The following is a 10,596-nucleotide window of genomic DNA, read 5'->3' on the forward strand; positions in this document are numbered from 1 at the left end:
TGTTTTGAAAAAGATTGTAGAGATCAATGTTTATATTTTTAAAACATAAGTGTCAAGTTGGGCATCAAGAATATTTTTATCAAAATATTTTAGACAAACTTAGCCTACAGTAATGTTAGAAAGAAGAATTGCAAGTATCACTTCCTTTCATCGATGTTGTTGTAAGGATCCAAAAACAATGGTTTTGAAACATCCACTAATTAGATCTTAGTAGCCATTGTAACCCTGGAACAAATAAAGATTAAGGGGTTTCCTGATTAAGGTGAATTAGAATGATGATAAAATGTTATGTAAAGAATGATAAAAAGTACATAAGTAAATGAAAAATGATCACCGTGATGATTTTGATGGGTTAGATCGTGACATCTTTTTAATAGGAATCGTGTGCTTCAATCCTTTTTTTATGAAAAAAATTGTGTGCTTCAATCTTTATTTATGAACAAATGACAAAGACACCAATTTTGATTAGGCTTAATTGTGGAAATCCAATCCTTTATCTAACAATGATCGTAGTTTTAAAATTTGCAAAATATCTCAAAATAAATGATGTTTTCACTTTTTAATATAATATTAATTATATTTTTTAATTTGTCCCTTCATAAATTATTCAACTATTACAATTAAAAATAATGCATTTATTAATAGCTAGAATGAAATATTTTAATTAGATCATATAAAAAATAATACATTTATTGTTTTCTTTAATTTGTATCTAATTAACATTATGAAACAATGAAAATATAAATTATGCAATGATAGTATAACATAGTTTCAAACCGTAATATACTTGTTGAAGTTTACAACAAATACATTAAATGGTGATTTTTAATGTAAACATTAAGGTGCATAATATCAAACTCTTATGAAATATGATAATCAAACCTTATATAATATATAGTGTAGCATTATTAAACATATTGGACAAGTAACATTAAGAACATTATTGAATTTTATATATGTATAATAAATACAATATAATAATGAATGTAATATAGATAATATAGCTTTATTAAATATGTGAATTCTCACCTCAATAAATGTAATATATTTTAAATATATATATATATATATATATATATATATATATTATGTCAAAGTTAATGAAATTACATTTTTAATTTTTTTATATGATATAAATTTAATTGGTTAATTATATAATATTATACTTATAATTATGTATATCAAATTTCACATAATTAGACTTTTTTTTAATATATCATCTAGCGATATTTACATATATTTTAAATATGTTATTATTATTTAAAATAAAGTAACATGATGAATTACCAAATAATTTTGAAATTGTATGAAATTTTTGTAATGTAAATATAATTAGTAAGAATATCAAATATAATGATTAAATTAGTTAAAATTTCATTTTACAAAAATAATATTAGAAGTGTAATTTCACTAACTTTAATAACTAATATCATAAATCTTGAGTTTACACACACACAAACACACGTGTGCAGTGACGGATCCAGAAATTTTATATAGTGGGGGCAATATTTATTTATATATTTGTAATATTAAAAATTTTATATATAATTTTTAAAGACATAAATATATATTATAATTATTTTTTACAAGCTTTTATATCTACGATTATAATTAAAGATGAAAATAAACTAGGTTAGATTAGATTTTATTACAATTTAGTAGGTTTAAATATAAGTTTATTTAAAAATATATATTCTAAGTATGACTTAATTATCTATCATAGACATTTTTTAAATGTTTGGGTAGAACTACAATCCTAAAGGTCTACTTTATAATAATTTAATACTATTAAAAATATAAAAATAAATATGTTAAATTTTATAAAAACCAAGTTTAATTTATTTATGATATAAATATATTTTTAATATCTAATATATTTTTAGATGATAATTTATTTTAAAATATAATTTATAATAAAAATTTTAAATGAAAAATAAATCTTCTAATTTTTTTTATTTTGATTTTTTTAATTAACGTATACAATTTTACTATTTTAATTTTTTTAATCAACGTATACAATAAATAAAAAACACAAAAGGTAAACATGCATACTGTAAATTTTATTTTATCAAAAATTAATTTTTTTAATATATTACATTATATATGTGAGTATTAATATATATATATATATTATAATTAAATTTTTTTAAAAATTGATTCGTTATTAAGAAATATTCTTTATCATATAAGAGAATTAATCTCCTTTAAAAGGTTGATAGGCATCAAATAAATAAATATTTTTTCTGAATCTAAGATAATTTAAATATATATATTTATTTTATTAGAATATAATTTTTAATTTTTAAAATATATTATTTTTTAAAATAAAAATTATATATGTGTCAAATAGTAGTGGGGGCAAGTGCCCCCACTCTCTATAACGTGGATCCGTCCCTGCACGTGTGTATGAGGAGTATATCCAATAAAAGCATATCTTATTATGGAAAATGAGAGGGGGTAAATTATAGTGTAACACCCTATATTTTTACAATTAGATTAATAATATATATTTTATTATAAAATTTAAAGGGTTAATATTATAGAATATTTTAAGATTGAAATTATATTTTATATATTTGTTTTGATTAAATTGTATAAGGATCATATTATAATATAATGTTTATTATTATTATTATTAAGTGAGAGAAAGAGATTTATAATAAAAATTAAGGTTGAGTAATAGTGGATGGATTAGAGGAAGGTTAAGTTAGGTTTAAATTTAAAAACAGAGACATGCCAATTTTTTACTCATGCTCTCACTTTTCTTTTGTGCTCTAAAGAACAAGGAAGAGAGGAGACAGAAGGAGATTATCCTGAAGACCTACATTCTTCACTGTTTGTTGATAGAGGTAAAAGGGGAGTGAGAACTCTCACTCTAAGACGTGGGATAATTGATGGATAGTGAGGTTGGCCCCCAACTTTTGTATGTTGTATGCATTGTATGAAGGAAAAATCTCAATTGTTTTTTGTTCTTGTTGATTATCTTCCACATGATTTTATTACTCCTAAATTTGTTATAAATTGTGTTTATATATAATTAATTTCATTCATTAAGCCATTTAAGTAAGAATTGAGTTGCCAATGAGTTATTGTGGAAACCCTAAAGGCATAGGTCGAATGGTTATTGTGTAAGTAATTAATAAAGTTGTGTGATTGAATGAGATTTGTGCCTTATGGATGTGTTGTATGAATAAATTAGGGTGTTTTATTGATTGAATCGTTTTATGTAAGTTGTAGTTTGCAAATCGCATGTTTCAAAATTTTACAGGTTTTGGATGTTTTGATATGGCGCTAGGCACCACTTTCATCTCGCCAAGCGCTGGGGTGCCCAAGAGTAGGGTTCATCCCTATTTTGTTTGTGTTGGGCTTTGGACATGTCTTGTTGGGCATTATCGAGGTCGTAAGTCTTTGTGATACTCATGTCGGGTGTCGATTAAGGCTCATTGAGCATGGAACATAAGGGTAGTCCCTATTGCTATCTTGTCAAGTGTGACATAGGTCATGCCAGACGTGAGTCATCCTAAGAGCTATGAATTCTCTTTGGATGAGTCGTATTGGATGCAAATGGATTCCTGTCAGGCATTAACTAATATGAGGTTTGTTTAAATACATGAGCTAAAAAGGTTGTTGAATAATTTAAATGATAATAGTGTGGCATGAATATGTATATTTAATAGATTGCTTGAATGAGATACTTGATTTCTGTTGGTAAATTATGTATATGGTAAAGTGTATGTATTATTAATAACAATTGAGAGTATGGCAAATCATTGACATACATATATATATATATATATATATATATATATATATATATATATATGTATGTATGTATAGTGATTTCATGTTATGCAAGAGTCTGTGTAACATGCATCATATGCATGCAAATCGACAAATCGACAAACCGTTTAATAAGCACTGCACATATCTTGTGATTGGTATCACATGCATGCAAATCGAGAGTCTATGTCCATTGCATCTCATATTCGCATGTGCTAAATGACTCATAATTTTTGTGTTGTTAATAAGTGATTATGTTAGTAGTGATGATTGATTGATTGTGATAGTTAATTGTTATTATCATGCTATTGTATAAATAATGTATGGAATATGTTTGACTATCTATTTCTTATTCCATGCCATGAACTATAGAGTGAGAAGTTTTCTCACTCCTCTTTATTTCCATGTGTTGGCTATATGTATATTCTTGCAGGTAATGCTCATCAGGATCTTGATGATGCCGATAATGAAGCATAATCCTTGTTTTGGGAGTGCTCTAATAGAACATGTGACACTAGGGCTTAAATTAGGGATGTTCGTATTTGATTTCTAAGTGCAAGATTTATGTTTAGTGTTATATTTTCTCAATAGTCTGGAGTTTGTTTTGAAACTTGTTATGTAAGACTCTTTACCCTAGGTTGGAGGTTTCACTTTGACTATTTATGCATGAATTTGGAGTATTTATATGTGTGTGTGTGTGTTAGAAAGTTTTAAATATTTTAAATTTATCTACGTATGCGCAGGATAAAGGTTATCACATATAGCCTCTAGAATATAAATAAAAATGATTATTGGTTAAAATTAAAATTTAATTATATACATTCACTTATAAGATTATTACTATTGTCACTTCCATGACTACCACGATCACCAACTCCTATCATCATCATTGTCACCACAACCATCATTGTTGTCATCGTAGTCGCAACCTCTATCTTTTTTATTGTCACTGTTGTAGTCACCGCTTCCACCACCATCTTTAATGCCACTTGGTGGTGATTGTGGTGGTTGCAACAACAATGAAAATGATGGTAGTGGCAATTGCCTTTAACACCGCCACATTGTTGTCCCCACCATTGTTGTCATCGTCACCACTACCACCACAATTATTGTCATTATTGCTTCCACCATTGTTGTCGTTTCAACGTGTTGGCGATGATGGTGGTGGTGGTAGTTATGATAGGGATAGTTGTAGAGGTGACAATAGTTATAATGTTATAGGTGAGCGTTAAATCGTCAAAATAATGCATAATAAACTGATATTTATTTATTTATTTGCCTTAATTTAATATTAAGTCTTTGATAATACTTCACTTTCTTTATTAAGTATGCAACAAACAAGAAAAATACAAAAAGAATGAAACTAGGTCAATTAAGGGATAAAATTAAGCAAAATTGAAGGTTAAAGACATAAACGATCATGCTTGTTTGATGCACAATCGCGCTTCAAGAGAAGCACGACTATATGCACTACGCAATATGATCGTGCTTACCAACATACATAATTGTGCTTCCTTTAGAGCATACTTGGACGACCAAAGCAGGCCCTCACCATTGATAAAGCACGTTGGTGCTGTGAAGCATGGTCATGCTTTTCCATAAGCATACACATGCTTTTCATTTTAATGAAGCATGTCCATGTTGTTGGGCACGACTGCACTTACTAAGATGCACTATCTCAGTTAAAAGTTTTCCTATATTTTCTTATATATAAATAGAGATGTCCAAAACACGTTGTAATCATCTATTTTTTAGCTTTAGTTTCTCTTATATTTTTTACTTCTCTTTCTTATGCTCATCAAATCAAATTTTGTTTCTTAAAACTACTAAAAATCAAGACTAAGTTGGTAATTGCTTGAACTTAATCCTTTGGGTTCGATATATGGACTTTGTCCATTATTACTATTGCGATAAGGTACAGTTGTCTTTAAGCACATTTTAGACACAACAATGGGTGTTTATAATTAAATTTTAATTTCAACCATTAAATTTTTTTTATCTATAATCAAACGACTATGATTTGTCCCTCTCATCTCTTATACTAAGACATACTCTCATTGTATATGCTCCTTGTATATAGAGAGGATGAAGTATAGCCATTCATTTTCTTAAAGACCAAAATCATCAATCATTTTTTGCCAACCATCAATAAAGTCATTTAGCTCCATTGAATCATACACAATAGTTCTTAAGGTTTTATTTATTTCATTATACTAAGTCAACCCAACTAATTTCTCTAACACCTTCATTATAATATGCCAAAGGCAAAAATGATTATAAGATTGAGAGAATACCTCTGCCATTATTGCTTGGATAATCAACATTGATATGTAACTATTGTTTTTGGAGCTCACTTGCACATAAATTCCAACCCTGATTTAAACAACCATACATATGTATCTTTGTCTTCCCTTGATAGTAAACCATTCCCAAATAAGATAGGTTTTCCAAGATGGTTCACTCTAACAAAAAGAGAAAAAGACACATTATATGTATTCATCAAATATACGTTATCAAATGATACAACATCCCCAAATGAGCCATAATTTGCTCCAACTCTTGCATTTGTCTAGAAAAACATTTCTTAAATGACCTCTTTCACCTATATCAGTGACATAGAAACAATTTAAATTCTTCTTTGCATATGAATGAAGAAGTAGTTTTGAAGTGCGTTGACATCTACAATTCAATCTTAATAGCCTCATTTTTGCAATATTATTCCTACAATCTTTTCCCCCAAATTACAAGTTCTTTTACCATTTAGCTTCAACTACTAATGAATGAAAAAATTTATGTAGTGGAATTTTCACAAACTCGTTTAACTCAAGTCTTCTTTTTGAATAACTATCCATCTTATAAAAGCTTTGAAACTGACTTTTTTGGACTTGAAGCATGATCATTATGCTCTAGATTAACAAAAAATTGTACATTTTCCACTTGAATGAATGGTCACATAAATTTTTGCTTGGCAATCTTTGCATAGAAGAACTTTCCTTACACACAAATTTACCTCCCTTGGAACAAGCAAGTGAGTTCACCCTTTGTTTTTTGTGCTAATTTTTTGAATCCTATATCTAACTTCATAAGCATTTCTATACCATCATTAAAGAAAATTATTTCATTTGGTGTACACATTTTTTTTTGGATAATTTTGTCCCTATATATAACTACTCAAATTATTCTTTCTTTATCCACTATTTTTCAAAAGAAAAAAAGCCATAATCTTATAATTATAATTATCTAAAAAAATTTCAGACTTTAATTATTAATTGTTCACTTTGATTTTATTTATATATATATATTTTAAAAAAATACATGAAGACACAAAGTGTCATTTTTATGCTAATTTCTTATAAAAAGCATAAAGTTTCTTTTCATAATTTAATATAATTCCAACCTTCAAATTTTGTTCTTCAATATTAATTAAATATATTTTGAACTCTTTATTTTCTTTAATGATTATAAGATTCACCATCTCCATACCTTAACAATGACTACATAAGAAGATAGTTACCATTCAAATTTAATTTCATGAATAATTACTCATGAAAAAGATGACCAAATAAAAAAAAAGTAACAACTAATCTGTCAATACACTTCTTATTTGAGCCAAAACAAGAAATCTTATAGTTTTATTAATAATTCAGTGGTCAACCTATTATTTAAGCCTTTGTCTTGTCCTTTTTATCGTTTTACTACATTAATATCATTTAATAAAAAACAAAAATTTATTAACCAAAACAAAACTTATTAAAACCAAACATGGTTAATAATTTTACCCATGTTTTATATTCATAAATTCTTATCAAGATCCTACTCTATCGTAAAGTTTCAACTAAAGTATAAATATAAAACACAATATAAGAATTTTTATAAGAAGCTAAATTTTTTTTAAAAAAGTTAAAAATAAATATTTTTTTTTTATCTAGATAGGTGTATATTTTTTAAGCTGTTTGATGAAATTTCAAAATGTGTTTGGAGGCTTAAGTATTTCTATTCAAAAATAGATTGATTATTGAATTAATAAGACATGTGATTTAAGATTCAAGTTCATCCATAGTTGAATTAAGATTAAAAAAAATATATTAATAAAATATATAATATATTAAAGGAATAAATGGCTTTAGTATACATATTTTCTTCTTATTATTTTACTCACATGACTACCTCAAACTACTTACCCTTCTAATTGTAAACTACCCACTATTATTTAATATCTATCATATTTATCTTTTATTTTATATTTAAATAAAGTACATAGAAGTACAAACTTCCTTTTTCCCAATAATAATAATAAATACATAAAATAATATTATAGAAACATAATATGATAGCTTTATAATACTGAAAACTAAAAATAAAATATCATAATGTTTTTAACATTTAGGATTAGTTTGTTTAATTTTTTTTTAAAAAAATTAGAGTGTTGATTTTTAAAATAATAATTTTTAAAAAGCATATTATTGAAGGTAAAACAAACAAACAAAGTGATGTTGAGTGCTAATGATTTTTCGCAAACCTTTTCACAACGACGAATAAGACAATTATAAGGAAAACGTGAAGGATAAGGTGTTTTAAAACATGTTATATTTATACCAGGTCACTCAACTACGTTCGGTTATCTTACAACAATATTCTTAACTATCACTTCTCACTTACAAAGTATTCTCTATGTCACTTTTGACTTACCATTATAAATTAAATTTAATTTACAAACAAATATTCTTCACAAACATCTTTATAATTAGCTAGGAAATGATAAGGTCTTTATAATGATAACTCTCATAGAAAAGATATATAGGTTTGAGTATAATGTATAGCTTAAACAATGATCGTCTAGTGGACGATAAACTTATACATATTACAAGAGTTTGAGAGAATAAATTGACAGAATTTTCACACAACTTTTCATTAGGTCATTTTTATTCTCAACTCTTCATCTTGACTTGTATTTATTGTCCCTTTGTAGATATTTGTTGTGAGAGAGGACTTTGTATATTCCTCTTGTTCTCAATTTCATTAAATGTCTTGTGTAATTCTTTACGTTAAGGTAATATGAAATACATTATTGGAACTTCTACAAATGCGGTAGGTTAATGGTGGTTATTGAAACTTTTACCAAACGAGGCTATCCTTTTCTGACTTGATGGGTTGCTTTTTTTGTACATGCTTCTTTTATTCTTTCTCTTTATTTAATGTCTTGGTGGAAGCACAACTTTTTGACCAGAGCTTGTACTTATACATCAGAAAAGCGTATCTACATTCAATGCAACATATTCAGAACAAATTATCTTTCTATAAAGATATCATTCAGTTTCAAATTTAAATGAGGAAAAATTTAAGTGTGAAAGTTATTCATTGTTAAAACATGTAAGCATTGGACATTTGGACTTGCTTTCTTATATAAAAGAAAGTTCATTTTTACTTAAGAATATAAAAACCTTTGGATACTCTTTTGAAGTATATGTGTAGAGATCCATGTACATATTTATATTTATGTGTAGCACATTGGACACTTCATAGATGTTTGTGATTATATCTTGTACCTTTTTAGACATGTGATTCTTAGGTTAAGTTATCGTATATGTTAGTCCCTCAAAATGTATAAAATTTGTTATCGTCAAAATTTTAATGGTTCATGAATATTTAAAAACATCTTTATTTCAACAATTATATCTTTTTAGAAAGTAATTTAGACAAATATATAATAAAAAAAATTCTTATTTTATTAAAATAATACTTTTAAAAAAAGTTAAGCAAACATATCCTTAAAATACTAACAAAAGTTCAAATCAAATATAATATTATAATAGTTAAGTTTTTATGTTCTAACAATACACGTTGATATTTATTAGTAATAAGATTATATTTAAAATAAAAAGATGATAAATACTTTATGTTAACTTTCATTTTTAAGGAAAATATTAAAATAACTTTATATTTAGATTTTTTATTGTGAATTTTTTTTTAGTGTTCACCAATTTTTATCAAATTTTCAAGTTTTTACTATTTTTTATTTTCTTTAACCAATATTTCTCTAGGCGAATTTTATGGTTTATTTGAATTGTTCACCAATTTTTCAACATGATTAGTTGATTTGGTCTACTTGTTAAAACATTGGTATTTTTCTAATTAAGGATAACAAAGAAACTATACCATAAATATTTGTAAGTAAAACTCATAAAATGAATAGATAATACTTCTTTTTTAATAGTAAAGAAACGGGTATTTGGGTATCTATACATGTGGGTACCCACACATTAAAATTACTTAAATACTTTTAGTTATACATAAAGTAAATTGTTGTAATTTGTTTTTAGTATAAATATATATTTCAAAATTATTTATTTTTAATATAAATATATGTAACAAGTTATGTAACGCCCTATTTTTTTAAAACATTATTATTATTATTATTATTATATAGTATTTGGTCAGAAATATTTTTATTATTATAGGAGAATATTATTTTATTTTATTTTATTTATTTAACTATTTTGGAGAAAAGATAAATGAGTCGAGAAGAGAAGCGGGTTGGGTTGATTAAGCCTAGTAAATTATTTTAAGAAAGAGGTTAGACAGAGTTAATCTTATCTGCCTCATTTTGCATTCTGAAGGGTTAGGAGAGAAAAAGAAAAGAAGAAGGGAGCTTTGAGGAGAGTGCTCAGGGTCAATCCCAGACTGCATCAGAATTGTTCTGATCAACACAAGGTACGAGGGAAACAAGAGTGTTTCATATGCGTGGTTACAGGAAGGAATGGGTATAGGGAGAAGTCCATGAAATTCTTAGGATTTTCTAATTCATTTTTGTTTATG

This window comes from Cajanus cajan, chromosome 4, assembly GCF_000230855.2.
Source record: "Cajanus cajan strain Asha chromosome 4, NIPB_CcT2T_4, whole genome shotgun sequence".
Classification (NCBI taxonomy): domain Eukaryota; kingdom Viridiplantae; phylum Streptophyta; class Magnoliopsida; order Fabales; family Fabaceae; genus Cajanus; species Cajanus cajan.